Here is a 17,747-nt window from a genome sequence, read left to right as displayed (position 1 = left end):
TCAATCTACTTGCAGAAAAGTCAATCGCATCATCTCGGGTCTTTTCGTCAGAGGTCAAAAAACAAACTCGAATGTATCGACATCATCGGATGTTATAAATTTATACATTTCCTGTTCATAGTAAAAAACGGAGTTAGACGTAGTATATTTTAGATAATATCATTACACTGAATAAAGGTAACTCCATATTCCACAGAAAAAAGGTCTATATACATCATCCATGCTTTTATTTCAAAGTTTGTAAAAAAAGGGGGGTGTCATGGCGTATAAATTAACAAAACATTTGTGGTCTCCTTCCTAGATAAGGCCCGAGGAGTGGGACCGAGGAGTTGCGATTGGCAGAAAACCCACATACATTAACCATTCTGCTATAACAACTCTTCAGAATCCACAGGAGCGTAGCAACAGGGGGGGGGGGGGGGCTGCCCCCCCCCTTTTTTTCCCAACCTTACTTATACTATAGGAAATCTGAATTTTTATTTTTTGATTGTCAACTTTTTCAGGTAAGTAAAAAAGATTGTAACTGGCTGCCCCCCCCCCCCCCCCCACACACACACACTTTCAAAATCTATGCTACGCCACTGATGCAGCAAAGACATCGTGCTTTTACAAGTTAAATAATTAAATATTTTTACAAGGTTCTCAAATAAAAAGACAGCACAAAAAGTATTGCTCGAAAAGTTTATCACTTTTCTCACAGATATTGATTGATTACGTCAGGCAAGCTTTTTTGAAAAGCTGTTACTTGTATTGTTATTAAATCGATCATAAACCGACTTTAAAATGACATCGTTCGCTTCAAGAGACTTTACCTGTCAATAAAAGCGTTTCAGACTTCTCTGGTCGAGCATCTTTATCATAAACTACTCATATACTCCTAGAATACATTTTAAGACTTTTCTATGGCTACATGTAGTTCCGATTGGGGTTAAAATTTCAGGATAAAACTAGATACCTCTGAGTTTAATTAATACCCAGGAGCAGAGAAGAAGATTTTTAAAGAAACAATGGATTTTCACTATTTATACAATAGAGCCCCACCCTAGCACTGGAACCCCTGATCCTGGGGCCATGAATTTCACAATTTTGGTATAGGACTCAATGCTCATTACGTTCTTGCTAACAGTTTGATTGCTTGATGTCCAGGAGTAAAGAAGAAGATTTTTAGCTCTACTGGTCAGAGACCAGAAGAGCTTATGCGATAGTAATGCGTCCGTCGTCCGTCCGTCTGTCTGTCTGTCTGTAAACAATTTTTCAAAATGCTACTCCTCCTACAGTTTTGGTCTGATTTCAGTATAACTTGGCACACAAGTAGACTACACTAAGATACATACTGTTTATCGGTTTTTGATTTCGATGAACGGTGTTGCCGTGGTTACTAAAAATAGAAATTTCTGTGAAATTCTTTCAAAATGCTACTCCTCCTACAGTTTTGGTCTGATTTCAGTGTAACTTGGCACACAAGTAGACTACACTAAGATACATAATTCTGTATATGGGTTTTTGATTTCGATGAACGGTGTTGCCGTGGTTACTAAAAATAGAAATTTCTGTGAAATTCTTTCAAAATGCTACTCCTCCTACAGTTTTGGTCTGATTTCAATATAACATGGCACACAAATAGACTACACTAAGATACATAATTCTGTATATCGGTTTTTGATTTCAATGAACGGTGTTGCCGTGGTTACTAAAAATAGAAATTTCTGTTAAATTATTGGTCTGATTATAATATAATGTGGCATGCAAGTAGACTACACTAAGAACATAAAGAGACTTAATCAAGGATCATTATTCTATTTATTGCTGTTGAAAAGTTTCAATTCCCAACTGCTTTTAAGTACTTTTCTCTTCCTTTGCTATAATTACAAACCGGTAGAGCTTCAGTCTCGACAGAGACTTCTGGTTAAAGATTGCACTAATTTTACAGGTTTTGGCCCCACCCGGCAGGCCCCGGGGGGGGGGGGGGGGGCAGGGACCATGATATCACAATTTTTGTTCCCCTTGACCAATAGATGCTTTGTGTAAAATTTGGTGGAAATTGGATGAGTGGTTGCAGAGCAGAAGCTGAAAATGTTCAAATGTTAACACACGACGCACGACGACTGACGAAAACGGATAGCAATAGGTGACCTAAAAATCTTAAAATATATGGAGGTAATTTTCGAAGAATAAATGAGTGGTCTACAATCAAGATTATCGACCAGAGACGAAGGAAACGTTTTTTTTAAAGAAAAAAGTATTTTGAAGCCAACGATGTCATTTTTTAAAAAAGTATTTATTTGATATATCATAGACCTAAAACGAAGGGACCGCCGACTCCTATGACGTCACAATAGATATCACTATACGATCTCCCCCCGATTGCAGCGCCCTCACCGGGATGCATAGAAAACACCCGGCATTACAAAGATAACGTTATTTACATCTACATTGTCGAGATATTATAGCATTGAATGAATTAAACTTTTGCCGAATGTACCAAATTCTTTTTACTTATACACTAAAGAGTTCCTTGAGCAGCTTTTGAGGTATTTATCAGTTTTTAATGTGTAAAAAAGCTATACAATTTGAGTATTTAACATGACAGATGATCACGTACCATGATCACAGAGAAGCTGTTAAAATGCATGCGAGGTTGCTCAAGATGCTGCTCGATGAAAAAAAGTTCATATATAAGAAACAGATAGGCCTATTAATACGTGGATTTTTTAAAGAGCAAAGATCTTATGATTAATAGCAGTGTTTGACGACGCTGATAGTTCGCAACAGCTAGACCCCTCATGTGGCACCTATCATGACTATGGTACAGTAACACGAGTAAGGAGGTAGAAATTTATAATCAATACGAGTATTCTTTGACAAGCCTATAGCCCCCCCCCCCCCCATTTTTTTTTCACAAAGATATGACGTATATAGGCATTGATCATTGGGGCGTGGGTTTAGCCCCTCCCCCTCCCCAATTTCGACAGGCACGTTATAGTTTAAGCCAACAAATGGATAAGTGCCAAAGTGGTAGTGTTTTGAAAAAAATTTGGTACTGGAAGAAGTTCGATCCTAAGACCCCCCATAGGATTTTTTCGAGTTTGTACGAAATTGACACATTTTCCCCTTTTTCTGCTTGTCAAACTTTTATGGGTTTGAAATTTAGCATAGGGCTAAAAGGTAGTTCAATATTTATGCGCACAAACTTGATATGCATCTTTTAAATAAAAAAAAAAAGAAAGAAAATGTTGATCCCATTTAAATATGATTCTTTTAATAAAAAAAAAGAACATTTTCCTTAACTACATAACAAGGTAAAGGGAGTATAATTTCATAAAAAGACAAAAAAAAAAAGAATAAGATTTACAAGTGCCTGTGTGTTTTGATACTGATTGTATAGTTATTATGCTGACTGTTAAAAAAAATACCTGCGCTATGCTTTACTGTTTACATTTTATAAATTTATATTATATACAATAAGATGTATGTCTTACGTAATAAAGTGGATTGAATTGAGCTGCAGTAAGTTAATAAGTTATTAAAACTTCTATTTAGGCAGTGGGTTAAAGATCAAACAGTTTAATCATAGTGGCAGTAGAACTTGCATATAAAATAATTACTTACTAGTGTTTGTTCTTCAAGGCTGCTGATAAGATTGAAAATGATGCTCAGTGATTATTATTTTGTACTTTGCAGTTGTGATTGATTACATTGAAAATAATTATTTTAAAAAGACATTAAATATGCCATACATGTACATCTAAAGCAGTGCTCACTTATACAAACTCACTATAGAAAAGGATGACTTTTTATACTGTAAAATCAAAAATTTCAAGGAGTAACTCTCATATACAATTTTAAAACATGCATAATTAATGTTAATTATCAGTGCTTTTCACTGCTTTAAGTTGAATAACCCTTTTAATAAATAAAAAAAGTGGAAAAGTCTAAAATATAACAATGATTTTAATAATATTTCATTACAGTCATATTAAATTATTTAATATTTATATTGATGCAGTTTGTCTTTGAGTTATGATATACAAAAGTAAATAATAATCACAATCTGGATATACAGAGTATAGTTGAAAAAAATTGAGTTCTAAACATGATAATTAAATCATTGAAATTAAGTCATGTGCCACTTATTCGTGCATACATGGGACACACCACATGGCACTTTTGTTGATTTAATCCTGTGAAGGTTTGTAACCAATCATTGTTCTTTCACATTTGACTTATTACACCAGATGGTACATGGCATGGTAAATGTTCTCAAGCATTTTCCATAGAGTTTGGTGTGCAAGGCAGACCCCTATTTTCATTTGAAAAGTGGACAGGCTATCTACAAATCCTGTGGGGAAAAAATTTTAAAAAATAGATCTCTTAGAAAATCTTTTGATCACCGACAATGCTGTAATCCTGAATAAACACGATTAAATAAATCTTTTAAGAGTTATAACTAACTTTTCAAAAATACATAATTATGATCATTAACGGCAAAGGGGAACATCTCTATTTATTAAGTTGTTGAACGGCACTTCACGATATATTTATCATTTATCAGTTCATATGAATTCAGCATAGATATGAAATTGGTCGTTGTTTTAAAAATATTGGTAGAAAATTGTTTCCTTATTTTGTAAATTAAATAAGAATGTAAATTATGTACTACCGTAAAATATAATCGACGGCATTCAAGAGATGTCACGTCATAACCTGCTGATGTCTGCATTTAAAACGTTTCCATTGACTCCACAGTGTAAAGTTATGAGTTCCGAAGTAGTCAGTCGAGATCATTTCGTTATGGAAAGCTTAGATAAGTGATTGACTTTTCTAATGTGTTGTTATTTCCTTAAAGAATGCGAAAAATCATGATGCGACAACATTGATTTCATTACAGTAAGTCTGTTTCTTTACATCCCGGTGAGGGCACTGCAAGCGCAAGAAGATAGTGATTGTGACGTCATAAGTCGGCAGTCCCTTCGTTTTAGGTCTATGGATATATTAACAAAATTCGAGCTTGAAGTGGGGGTGCCTTAAAAAGAGTTACGTACCTTGTGGAAAAACCAGAAGTCTCTGTCGAGACTGTAGCTCTACTGGTTTATACTTGAAACAAAGGAATAGAAATGTAGCAGTTGAGACTTGAAAATTTAAAACAGCAAAATAAAAAGAAAAACATGATCCTTGCCGCTCATCAAAATAAAAACCTATGCACAGTATTATGTATCTTAGTATAGTCTACTTGTGTGCCAAGTTATATTGAAATCGGACAAAAACTGTAGGAGGAGTAGCATTTTGAGAGCATTTCACAGAAATTTCTTTTTTTAGTATCCATGGCAACACTATTATTCATCAAAATCAAAACCCGATGCACAGAACTATGTATCTTAGTGTATTCTACTTATGTGCCAAATTATATTGAAATTGGACCAAAACTGTAGGAGGAGTAGCATTTTGAAAGAATTTCACAGAAATTTCTATTTTTGGTAACCATGGCAACACCATTCATCGAAATCAAAAACTGATGCATAGAATTGTGTATCTAAGTGTATTCTACTTGTGTGCCAAGTTATAATGAAATCTGACCAAAACTGTAGGAGGAGTAGCATTATGAAAGCATTTCACAGAAATTTCTATTTTTAGTAACCACGGCAACATCGTTCATCGAAATCAAAAACCGTTGCACAGAATTATGTATCGAAGTGTAGTCTACTTGTGTGCCAAGTTATATTGAAATCTGACCAAAACTGTAGGAGGAGTAGCATTATGAAAAATTGTTTACAGACAGAGAGACAGACGGAGGGACTCTTTACTATTGCATAAGCTCTTCTGACCAGTAGAGCTAAAAATAAGGGGTGTTGCTAAAACGCGGAACGGAAAACGGAAAATATTATTTTCGATTAAATTATTTAAGATACATAAATTTTTTCAGAATCGATGTTTGTTATACATATTAAATCACTGCTTAATAAATACAAGTTGATTTAGTCATGTTAAGTCTCTTACGAAAACTGCTGACATAGCAGTGACATAGCATCGCTTTAGAAAGGGGGGGGGGGGGGCAGAGAAAAAAGTCGAACTTGACAAGCGAAAAAAAGACAATTGAGGATAAATTCCAACTCCAATTTCTTTCAGTACTATTTTTTACACCAACTTACTACATTAATTTAACAGACAGAGTGTTGGGGGTTTTAATGAACATTTCTATAGTAAAAAGGTTATATTTGGTAAACACTTGAGGAGGGGGCAATATTTGGTATCTAAATGAATAATGGTAATTGGCAAGAAAAATAAAAAGTAAAAAAAAAATCTTAAGATTACTATTAGAGCACCCCTTACCGGCAAGCCCGGATAAACACTTCGATTGTAAAACTGGTTGTTAAATTTTATACAAAATAAAATCGCTTCCTCTCAATTAAATTCTTGGAGAGATGGAGTTGTAAATCTTAACTTTAGTAAAATTAATGTATCATCTTTACATTCAATGAAGTTAAAGTGTGATTTTTTGGAAGGGGGGTATGATCCCGACCGTAAAACATTTAGAGTTTGTTTTTCCGCTCAGGTCTGAAAAGTTGCAATTAAAGGGAAGAACTAAACATCCTATTTAATTCCTTTGCAAATGTTTTCTTATACTTCAGCTTTAAATTCATATTTATATTTCTCAATTTGCATATCATGCCACTCATGGATTTATAGGGGACAAGGATCCCTCCCTCTCCTTTTTGTGACCAAAATATAAATAAGATTCAATTAATAAAGTGTGACTGAGGGCACCTACTCCGACCTTAGCTGCCCCCCTTTTCAAGATTTCTGGGTTCGCCAATGCATGCATAATCTGAATGTCAAAACTAGTTCTTTTTTCTTTACTGATACACGTATAATACTAGTAGTCTTTTTTCATACAACCTATTTCAGAACAAGATTTTTTTTTGTTTATAAATGAGCATTCTTAAAAAAAATTTGAACGAAACGTTTGACAGATTGATACTCAGGACTTGAATCTAGTTAGTAAATCTATCACAATATGTATTTCATTGACCATCGCATGTACATGTGTTAAGTTCTGAGGGGTGCATGATTCATGAATATATCATATTTTATGATAATTTTTTCATTATATATGACTTTTATATCATGAATAATGCTTTTTATGTCTGATTTATATCGAATCAAGGTTATTTGCTTGACATTTATTTTCCGTTTTCCGTTCCGTTCCGCTTTCCGTTCCGTTTTCCGTTCCGCGTTTAAGCAACACCCAAAAATAAGTAGGGGATGCCCAGTATAGGAAACAAGTGCCTAAGCATTTCTTAGAGTTTGGGCAGTTTTGACGTCGGAAATTGCATAAATTGCACATCAGCCATAAAGCTGTATTTACCTTTTTTCCTCGAATCTGAAGAGCACCCTTCACCAACACAGTAATAGCGAGACATTTTGAAGCAGATGAATTGTTACCAAAGTCAACATATTCAGCGGAAGTAATGTGCCCTGCATTTTAATAATCAAAGTACTCAGAAGTACAGAGAGCCGGGCTCATTTACAGAGTAGAATGGATTTTTTTTTACATGAATCATGTTTATATTCTGATGGAAAAATTATTTTAAAACTATCAATATAAATGATAAGACACTGACAGTGAGTTTTTCAATCGTAATACCACGGTCCCATTTTGTCAGAATCAGAATTAATCTGGTACCGCAGCTGAATGTAAACAAACAGGCCAGTCTGGTTCCCTCTCCTGCTCTATCTCGTATGTGTAGAGAACTACGGTAACACTGGTTATCAAAAATCCTTACGCTAATGAACTATGTTCTTTGACTTGTGAAGTTTTCAAAGTCATAACTACTAATGTTTATTTTATATAGATAAAACTTCGTTTTATATTTGTTGCTTTATTTAGCGTTTGTATTATGTCAAAAGCGGTTGAGAGTAAGAACTATATTTTTGCACGTAACTTTAAATTGGCGACTATGGGGTCAACATCCTGCCTTGAACAGGATCACATAAGCCGGCAATTGCTCTTTGAGCAATAAGCCCGGCTAAATATCACGTAACTTGCAAACTAAATGTTAGAATTCTGCCGGAACACGGTAACTGGATAATGGACTATGCAGCTACACAATCAGATGAGGCATTTTAATACAGAGCAACCTTGCGATTTAGTGAAATGTTCATTTGATTTTGATTCTCATTCCTTCTGATCATACAAGTGATTTTGAATTGAGTCTACTGCAGACAGTGATGCAATCATTCTCCTCTGCAATTGTAGCTACACGACCAGATGAATTTTCAGATCCACCTGGACAATAATCTGTAGGGCCTACGAGACAAACTATCGTCGTTCTCATGCAACGTACCTTTTCTATGCTGAATTTCATAATCCTCATATCCAAAGGAAATATCCATCTTGCAAGCATACCCTCAGGATTTAAAACCAGAAGTTTCTGTCGAGACTGTAGCTCTACTGGTTTGTACTTATAACAAATGATGAGAAAAGAAGCCATTGCCATCAGACCAAAACTGTAGAAGGAGTAGCATTTTAAAGGAATTTTACCGAAAATTCTATTTTCAGTAACAATAATAATACCGTTCATCGAAATCAAAATCTGATGCACTATTTCATGTATCTTAGTGTAGTTTACTTGTGTGCCAAGTTATATTGAAATCAGACCAAAATTGTAGAAGGAGTAGTGTTTTATAAGGAATTTCACAGAAAATTCTATTTTTAGTAACCATGGCAACACTGTTCATCGAAATCAAAACCAATGCACTATTTTATGTATCATAGGGTAAACTACTTGTGTGCCAAGTTATATTGAAATTAGACAAAAACTGTAGAAGGAGTAGCGTTTAAAAGGAATTTCACGTACATTTCTATTTTTAGTGTTTGAAAGGAATTTCACAGAAAATTCTATTTTTAGTAACCATGGCAACACCGTTCATCGAAATCAAAAACCGATGCACTTTTTTTATGTATCTTAGTTTAATATACTTGTGTGCCAAGCTATATTGAAATCGGATCAAAACTATAGGAGGAGTAGCATTTTAAAGGAATTTCACATAAAATTCTATTTTTAGTTACCATGGCAACACCATTCTTCGAAATCAAAAACCGATGCTCTTTTTACGTATCAAAGTGTACTCTACTCGTGCACTAAGTAATATTGAAATCAGATCAAAACTGTAGGAGGAGTAGCATTTTTAAAAATTGTTTACAGACGGACAACGGACACCTTACTATCGCATAAGCTCTTCTGGTCTCTGATCAAAGTTTAACTGTCATAAGCATCGACTTTTTCTACTTCTTGATTATTTTCTGTTTGAATTTGAGATAGAATTGCACAAATTCCATTAAGACTAGCATCTGTATCTAAAATAAATTTTCCATCTTTTTAAGGATAACACAAAATGGGGGCTGATACTATTTTTTTTTTCTTTCAGTCTTTTGCTCACCTGAGCCGAAGGCTCTAGTGGGCTTTACTGATCATATGTCCGTTGTCTGTCATCCTCGTCGTTTTTAGCTCTACTGGTCAGAGACCAGAAGAGCTTATGCGATAGTAATGCGTCCGTCGTCCGTCCGTCTGTCTGTCTGTAAACAATTTTTCAAAATGCTATTCCTCCTACAGTTTTGGTCTGATTTCAATATAATTTGGCACACAAGTAGACTATACTAAGATGCATGATTCTTTGCATTGGTTTTTGATTTCGATGAAAGGTGTTGCCGTGGTTACTAAAAATAGAAATTTCTGTGAAATTCTTTCAAAATGCTACTCTTCCTACAGATTTGGTCTGATTTTAATATAACTTGGCACACAAGTAGACTACACTAAGATACATAATTCTTTGCATTGGTTTTTCATTTCGATGAACAGTGTTGCCATGGTTACTAAAAATAGAAATTTCTGTGAAATTCTTTCAAAATGCTACTCCTCCTACAGTTTTGGTCCGATTTCAATATAACTTGGCACACAAGTAGACTACACTAAGATACATAATTCTGTGCATTGGTTTTTATTTTGATGAGTGGCAAGGATCATTTTTCTATTTATTGCTGATTTAAAGTCTCAAATCCCAACTGCTACTTTTCTCTTCCTTTGTTTTAAGTATAAACCAGTAGAGCTACAGTCTCAACAGAGACTTCTGGTTCTCGTCGTATTTGTAAACTTTTCAAATTTTCATCTTCTTCTCAAGAACCACTAGGCCAATTTCAACTAAACTTGCCACAAAGTATCCTTGTGGTTAAGGTAATTCAAGTTTGTTCAAATAAGGGGCCACGTCCTCTTCCAAGGGGAGATAATTATGAATTAGTTATAAATTAATGGTATGTTGAAGCTTTAAGTTTGTTTAAATCATGACCCCCGGGATTAGGATGGGGCCACAATGGGGTATCAAAGTTTAACATTGGAATACAGTGGAAAAATCTTTAAAAATCTCAAGAACCAGTGGGCCAGGAAAGATGAAACTTACGTGGAAGCATCCTCTGAAAGAGTACAATTAAGTTCGTTCAAATCCTGACCCTCGGGGGTAGGGGACACAATGGGGGATCAAAGTTTAACATAGGAATACATAATAAAAATATATCTTTATTAAAAAAAATTCTTCTAAAGAACAGCAAAGGCATGATTGGTCATATGTTATGGAAGCATCATCTGGTAGTGAAGGTTCAAATTTGTTCAAATCTTGACCCCTGGGGCAAGGGTTGGGCCATTATGATGATCAAGGAAGGATAACATCGAAAAAAATCTTCAAAATTCTTGTTCTTAAGAACAGCAAAAATTATGATTGGTCATAGTTATATGGAATCATCCGCGGGTAGTGTAGACTCAACGTTGTTCAAATCATGACCCCCTAGAGTGGTGCCAAAGTTTGGGTATCAGAGTTTTACATAGGAAAACATGGGAAAAATCCATAAAATTCTTCACAAAGCCATGATTGATCATCAATTTAAAAGCATCATTAAAGTGGATCATAACAAAAAACAACAAAGACATTATGTGTCATATTAATTCAAAAGCATTCTTAGGAAGTGTAGATTTTATTTCTTTCAAATACCCCTCCCCCTCTTTCCTCGGACCCACTTTTATAAATGAATGTATTTAAACTTTTCAGTGCTGAACAGATTTTTGCTTTTACCTAGCTAGTTGCTCAGGTGAGCGATGTGGCACCTGGGACTCTTGTTCAAATGCTTGTTGCCATTCTTTATTCCAATAAAACTTCTTTCTTTTTTTTTCTTTTTTTTTGAGTGAGTTTTGTTAATGGGGATGCAACTTCAGAAAAAATTGTCAATGAACTTTCTGTGATACCCTGCGAGTCCAAGAAACCTTTAATTTCTGAAACATATATTGGAACCAATCGGAAACACACTCTTGTTCAGATACAATGTGACCTAAGAATAGAACCCAAGTTTGAAATTAAAACAAATCATTTAGGTTTCAAAATCAAAATTGTTTCTCAAAGTATATCAAGAGCAAGTTAAACTCTATGAAGTATCTTGTCCAAGGCTTTCCCAAATGATGTCATCACAGCAACAAGGTAGTGTTCCCAATTGAGTTCACTTAACATTAATTCCATGAGTTTTTCAAAGACTACAGGTGCATAAGACAGTCCTAAAGGAGTAACTTTAAATTGAAAAGCCCTTTGAGATGGAAAAGCCGTTTCCCCTATCTTTTACTTCAACTTTTTGTGTCCAATAGCCTGATTCAATGTAAAGAGTGCATACACGTACTGTATACAAGGAAATTTTCGCCCCTGTTTTATTTTCACATCTTTCGCCCTATCCTAATTTGGGCGAATTTAAAACGGGGCAAATTCTAACAATACATTATAATGTCTTAAACTGAAACTGTGACTGGGCTTTAAAACGGGACAAAATTGTTTGCCAGCGTGAAAAGGCGAAAATAACACAGGGCGAAAATAATACTTAGAACCTGAAAACAATAATCTGATCTGGGAAGGGGATTTGCATCTTTTTTTTCCTATACTGTATAATTTCTTATAATCGATACAAAAGCGCGTCGTTCCATCTTTTTTTCGCCTTTGAAATGGGACTTGCCCAAGGCCCAGAACTAAGTTCTTTAATATCGTCTTTAAGCATTGTGTCAATTTCAGTATCTACTGTTTGTTTTTGATGAACTGAAAGTCTTCTGGTGGGTGATTTAATAGGATTAGCATTACCCGTATTGTTTCACGAAACTTGTTCGACCAAATTTACCATCAGGACAGATGAATATTTCTTGATAAGAAATTTATAATTTCTTTACTACCATGACTTGGTTTTAAATGAAAAGGTAAAGCTGGTTCATCCAAATTAAATGATTGGGATTTTTAGAAACATGTATCAATCAAGAATCTAGCACTGACACCACTGATTTATAATTGGGCAAAGAGACATGACTCTGTAATGATGTTTAATTGTAAAGTAGGTCTAGGAATATCTTGAAATTAGGTATGGCTTGAACTTTCGGCCCCAAGAGCAACCCCGTCTAGTTTAACGAATTTTGTTTGTTTTCTGAATGTTGTTTTTTTTTTAGCTCTACTGGTCAGAGACCAGAAGAGCTTATGCGATAGTAATGCGTCCGTCGTCCGTCCGTCTGTCTGTCTGTCTGTCCGTCTGTCTGTCTCTCTGTAAACAATTTTTCAAAATGCTACTCCTCCTACAGTTTTAATCTGATTTCAATATAACTTGGCACACAAGTAGACTACACTAAGATAAATAATTCTGTTTATCGGTTTTTGATTTTGATGAACGGTGTTGCCGTGGTTACTAAAAATAGAAATTTCTGTGAAATTCTTTCAAAATGCTACTCCTCCTACAGTTTAAGTCTGATTTCAATATAACTTGGCACACAAGTAGACTACACTAAGATACATAATTCTGTTTATCGGTTTTTGATTTCGATGAATGGTGTTGCCGTGGTTACTAAAAATAGAAATTTCTGTGAAATTCTTTCAAAATGCTACTCCTACAGTTTTAGTCTGATTTCAATATAACTTGGCACACAAGTAGACTACACTAAAATACACAATTCTGTGTATCGGTTTTTGATTTCGATGAACGGTGTTGCCGTGGTTACTAAAAATAGAAATTTCTGTGAAATTCTTTCAAAATGTTACTCCTTCTACAGTTTTAGTCTGATTTCATTATAACTTGGCACACAAGTAGACTACAATAAGATACATAATTCTGTGTATCAGTTTTTGATTTTGATGAACGGTGTTCCGTGGCTACTAAAAATAGAAATTTCTGTGAAATTCTTTCAAAATGCTACTCCAAATACAATTTTAGTCTGATTATAATATAAATGTGGCATGCAAGTAGACTGCACTAAGAACATAAAGAGACTTAATCAAGGATCATTATTCTATTTATTGCTGTTGAAAAGTTTCAATTTCCAACTGCTTTAGTACTTTTCTCTTCTATAAGTACAAACCAGTAGAGCTTCAGTCTCGACAGAGACTTCTGGTTATCTTCTCAGGACAGTCGAATGAAACCTGACCTTTTTTCCAACAATTAAAACTTTCTACATCAGGAGGATTTCCATAAGAACCTGAACCCCTATTTCTGCTACGAAAATGTCCTCTTACCCTACCTCTTACTGAAAATTGGCCATTATTGTTGAAAGAGTTGTGGGTCAGCTGTGGGCTGATATTCAGAACATTATTTTACGTTTTCAATCATTGACTCTATAAATTTTCTCTTAACACCCTTGCATTGTTTGTACTAATTTATTAATATCTATTCTTTCTTGTTCATTATTGTTTGACACGTTTTGCTCTTTTATTATTTTAGTAGAAACTATTCCAACACTTGATTGTTTATATTCATTTTTTGTTTCTTTGGGTTTCATTAAATATATTTGTCAATCCTTAAACGCTTCATATTCCGTTGCTAATGCAATAGCAGAGTCCAGAGTTTTGGTATGGTTGAATGATTTTGAAATCTAACGTGTCAAGGCCATTAATTATATTTATTTCTCTGAATTGATGGGGCACTTTAGGGTGAGCGAGACAACTAAGTGTCCTTAGAGCATAACCAAAATCAGAGGGAGATTCGTGTCTTAGCCTACGCCTATTTCTAAACTCTGAAGAATATGAACACTCCCTATCAACCAGGGAAAATCTACTCGACAGGATAGATTTTAATGCCTCAAAATTGTTGAATTCATTGTAGGTAGATCCTCCTAGCATATTTTGTGCAGCACCCCGTAAACACATGACCAATTGATGGGCTTTTTCAAGGGGGGACCAATTATTTCATGAGGACACGTGTTCAAATTGAACAATCAAATTTTGTCAGTCAACACCTTTTCCATCAATTTTATCAGGTTTATTTTCACGTCTGGTCATTAATGATGATTTACAAATCGGTACTTCGGGTGCTTGATAAACAGAACTCTTTCTCTAGAATCACTAGAAGACCTTGACTGAGAAAGGAGGGTACCTGTGGAAGGGTGCTATTTCTTGTAGAATAGTAGGTTCGTTGAGTAATAATTACTCGCATTACCTGACTGAAAAAGGGGCTTGTTTTTGTAACACTTGTAGTGTAAATGGGTACACTTCACTATGGCTCATTTCTACACCAGAAATCTGAAACAGTTGTAGAAATACTGTGGTTTCTGTGTGAAGATTCTTGAGAAGGTGAACTGAAAACTTTGCCATGAATCGTATCGTCATATTGACGACGCAAAGTCATTATATAAGTGTGACTATCGATAGTCATGTTGTATATTTTATTTGATAAAATTAGTATATCAGGAAAGACACTAACTCTCAACATGCCCCTACGCTAAAATAGGTCCAAACGACATTTAATACAATAAAATAAAATCTAAATAGGCACAGATCACAATAGAAATAAACTTTTATAGGTTACACCATTAGGATGAAGCAGCAGGCAAAATTTCAAAAGATTGAAGAAAGATTGCAGAAATGCAGAGGAAAAGAAAGTTAATGGAAAGGAACTAGATGAAAGAGAGAGAGAACAGTATGAATAATACAGGTTATTGGTGGACTCTATATTCTTATAACATCTATTAGATCTGTTTAGTAAAGGCTAAATTAGACACCATGTGTTGTGTAAAATTTTGACATTATCGAATGTGAATATTTATATCATTACATGTATTACTATATGACGTAATGTTTGCATATAATTTATGAAATTAGCAAGTAGCTCCATGGTGTAGGGGTGTTTCTCGCTTCACATGCGAGATCCCATTTGATCCATGTTTTTAAATTTTTTTTTCAATTTACTATATAATAGTATTCAGCATGTCATTGGGGTTGTCCTTGTTGGCATTGTCATAAAATTTTCACATTTTCACCATCTTCTCCAGAAGTACTGGGCCAACTATTTCAACCAAACTTGGCACAGAGTTTTCTAGGGTAAAAGCGATTCAAGTTTGTTCAAATGAAGGGCCATGCCCTCCTCAGAGGGGAGATAATTACAAAATAAGTAAAGAATAAAGGCATCATTGTAAAATCTTCTCAAGAACCACTAGGTTATGAAAAATGAAATGAGGAATCATTGTTAAAATTCAAGTTATAACCCCCTATGGGTAGGGTTGGGCCACAATGAACGATCAAAATTTTACATAGGAATATATAGGCAAAATCTTTAAAAATCTTCTCAGGAACATCAAATCCATTATTTGTCATATCTATATGGAAGCATCTGTGGGTAGTGGTAGTGTAGATTGAAATTTGTTCAAAACATGACCCCCAGGGGTAGGGTGGGGCCACAATGGACGTTCAAAGTTTTAAGGTAAACATATCATCTTTTATTGTTGCAGCAAATAAGTGACTATCGATATATGAGAGACATATCTGAGACTTTTCAAACATATAGATGAACATAAATAAACATACGCAAACCCCACTTGGCAGTTACTGTCATAAAATCATAGCAATATTTCATTGAAAGAAATGGGACGCATTGAAAAAACAGTCTTAAATGGAAAATTATATTGAATCTTAGGTGTATGATGCCATTTACCAACATTTCGCCAACTTCAATGTCTCAAATAGCTAAATTGAAACTGGAGTATTGGAGAGTTCCAAACACTCACACTACGGTCAACGCGGATCCCGTATTTTCCCGCGACCCCGCGATGGTGTTTTAATCCTTTCCGCGAAACACCGTCACGGTTTTCTCATCGCGGTGATCGCGGGCCCACGAGTTTACCGTGACGGTGTAAGGTACCGTTGTTGAGATTAAATCGAAAAAAGAGAAAATACCTGCTTGTTTTCTTATATATTCTCTGTTTATATGAAAAAAAGATAAGGATAAATGTAGAAATGTTACACGATATTTTAAATAAGAGGTCGGCGTATTAAAAAAATCTTATTTACTTTTTCAAATGAAGAATTCAAAGTTAATTCTTCTCTTGTTTAAGAAAATTTAAATATATTTTGAATGCATCGCGTCAACTTCTATTTCACTTTCGTTTTTCATCAGTCGTATTTTAATATTTTACTAAAAAATTTTCTTCAAATATGCGTGACAAACACATTAGGTCTGCGTAAGTGTTTGTGGGTTCGGTGTGTAAATTATAATGTGCATATAACTACAATGTAAATATGAATGCAGATACATGTTCATATGTATAAAAATGCACATGCCAAGATATGTCTAGATATGAATGAATGATTTTTTAAAGCTCGTTTATATTTGCATTTTGATGTGTATATGTCAACGTAAACTAGTTTACTGCATACTGTTAGATTTACTGTGTGTGAAATCATCTTTACCTGAATCAATATTTTAAAAATAATCTATGAATGGGGGGTTAAAATGTTGTATTTAATTTATTCAGACGCTCATACAATCATACACATTTACATTTTACAATCTAAATAATACAAATACATTGTATATTATTATATAACATTTTTGAAGAAGTTTTCCCATTATATCACAAATTTAATATTTTTAACCATATGCCCTGAAAAAATGCCGAATCACGCCGGATACAGTTATGTTCCACCGGATACAGTTATGTTCCCTCGCGTGCAATCATTCTGCATATTAATTACGTCGGGTTCGAATTCACAGAGGCAGTTGCTAAGCAAACGTATCAGTCCCGCGAAATTTAAAAAAAAGTCGGGACAACGTGTTATTTGTTTATTTGAATTCAGAGGAATTAGATAATTTAATTGAGGAGAAAAAATCCTTAAATACAACAAAGGTTATCAACACAAGTGTCCGTATACTGAAAACATTCTGCCACGAAACAGGACGGGATAGTTCGGAATTATACTCAACGTACATGTGTACGCATAATGTTCAATAAATATGTTCGATGATCGATTAGGGTTCAATGTTTAAAAATGTTATATACCATATATTACATGGCTTAATTCTCGGGCAGCAATACCATAACATTTGCCCTTCGGTGACAGGAAAGCCCTGGAGTGTTATGTCGCCCTCTGCCTGCGGCATCTTTCCTGTCACCTTTGGGCAAATATTCTGGTATGCTGCCCTCGAAGCCATGTAATATATGTATAATATATTTTCATACAATAAATTACAAAACGCGATCCAGTTAAAATAAAAAAAAAATATTAGACATGATTCGGCTGGGTCGGTTTAAAATTTATTAAGAAAATATTCAAACTTGTCTGTCCTTCTTCTCCTATATATACAATGATTATATGTACATGTATATATATATATACGTTTACTTCATTCCTTTCTTTATAACCTTGTACATTTTGTATCCTTGACTATTATTATCAGTGTAAACTCTTGTATCATTCAGTGA

Source organism: Saccostrea cucullata, unplaced genomic scaffold (assembly GCF_032062105.1).
Source record: "Saccostrea cucullata isolate Sc308-1 unplaced genomic scaffold, CSIRO_AGI_Scuc_v1 ctg479, whole genome shotgun sequence".
NCBI classification, from domain to species: domain Eukaryota; kingdom Metazoa; phylum Mollusca; class Bivalvia; order Ostreida; family Ostreidae; genus Saccostrea; species Saccostrea cuccullata.
Note: the sequence above shows the minus strand (reverse complement) of the source record.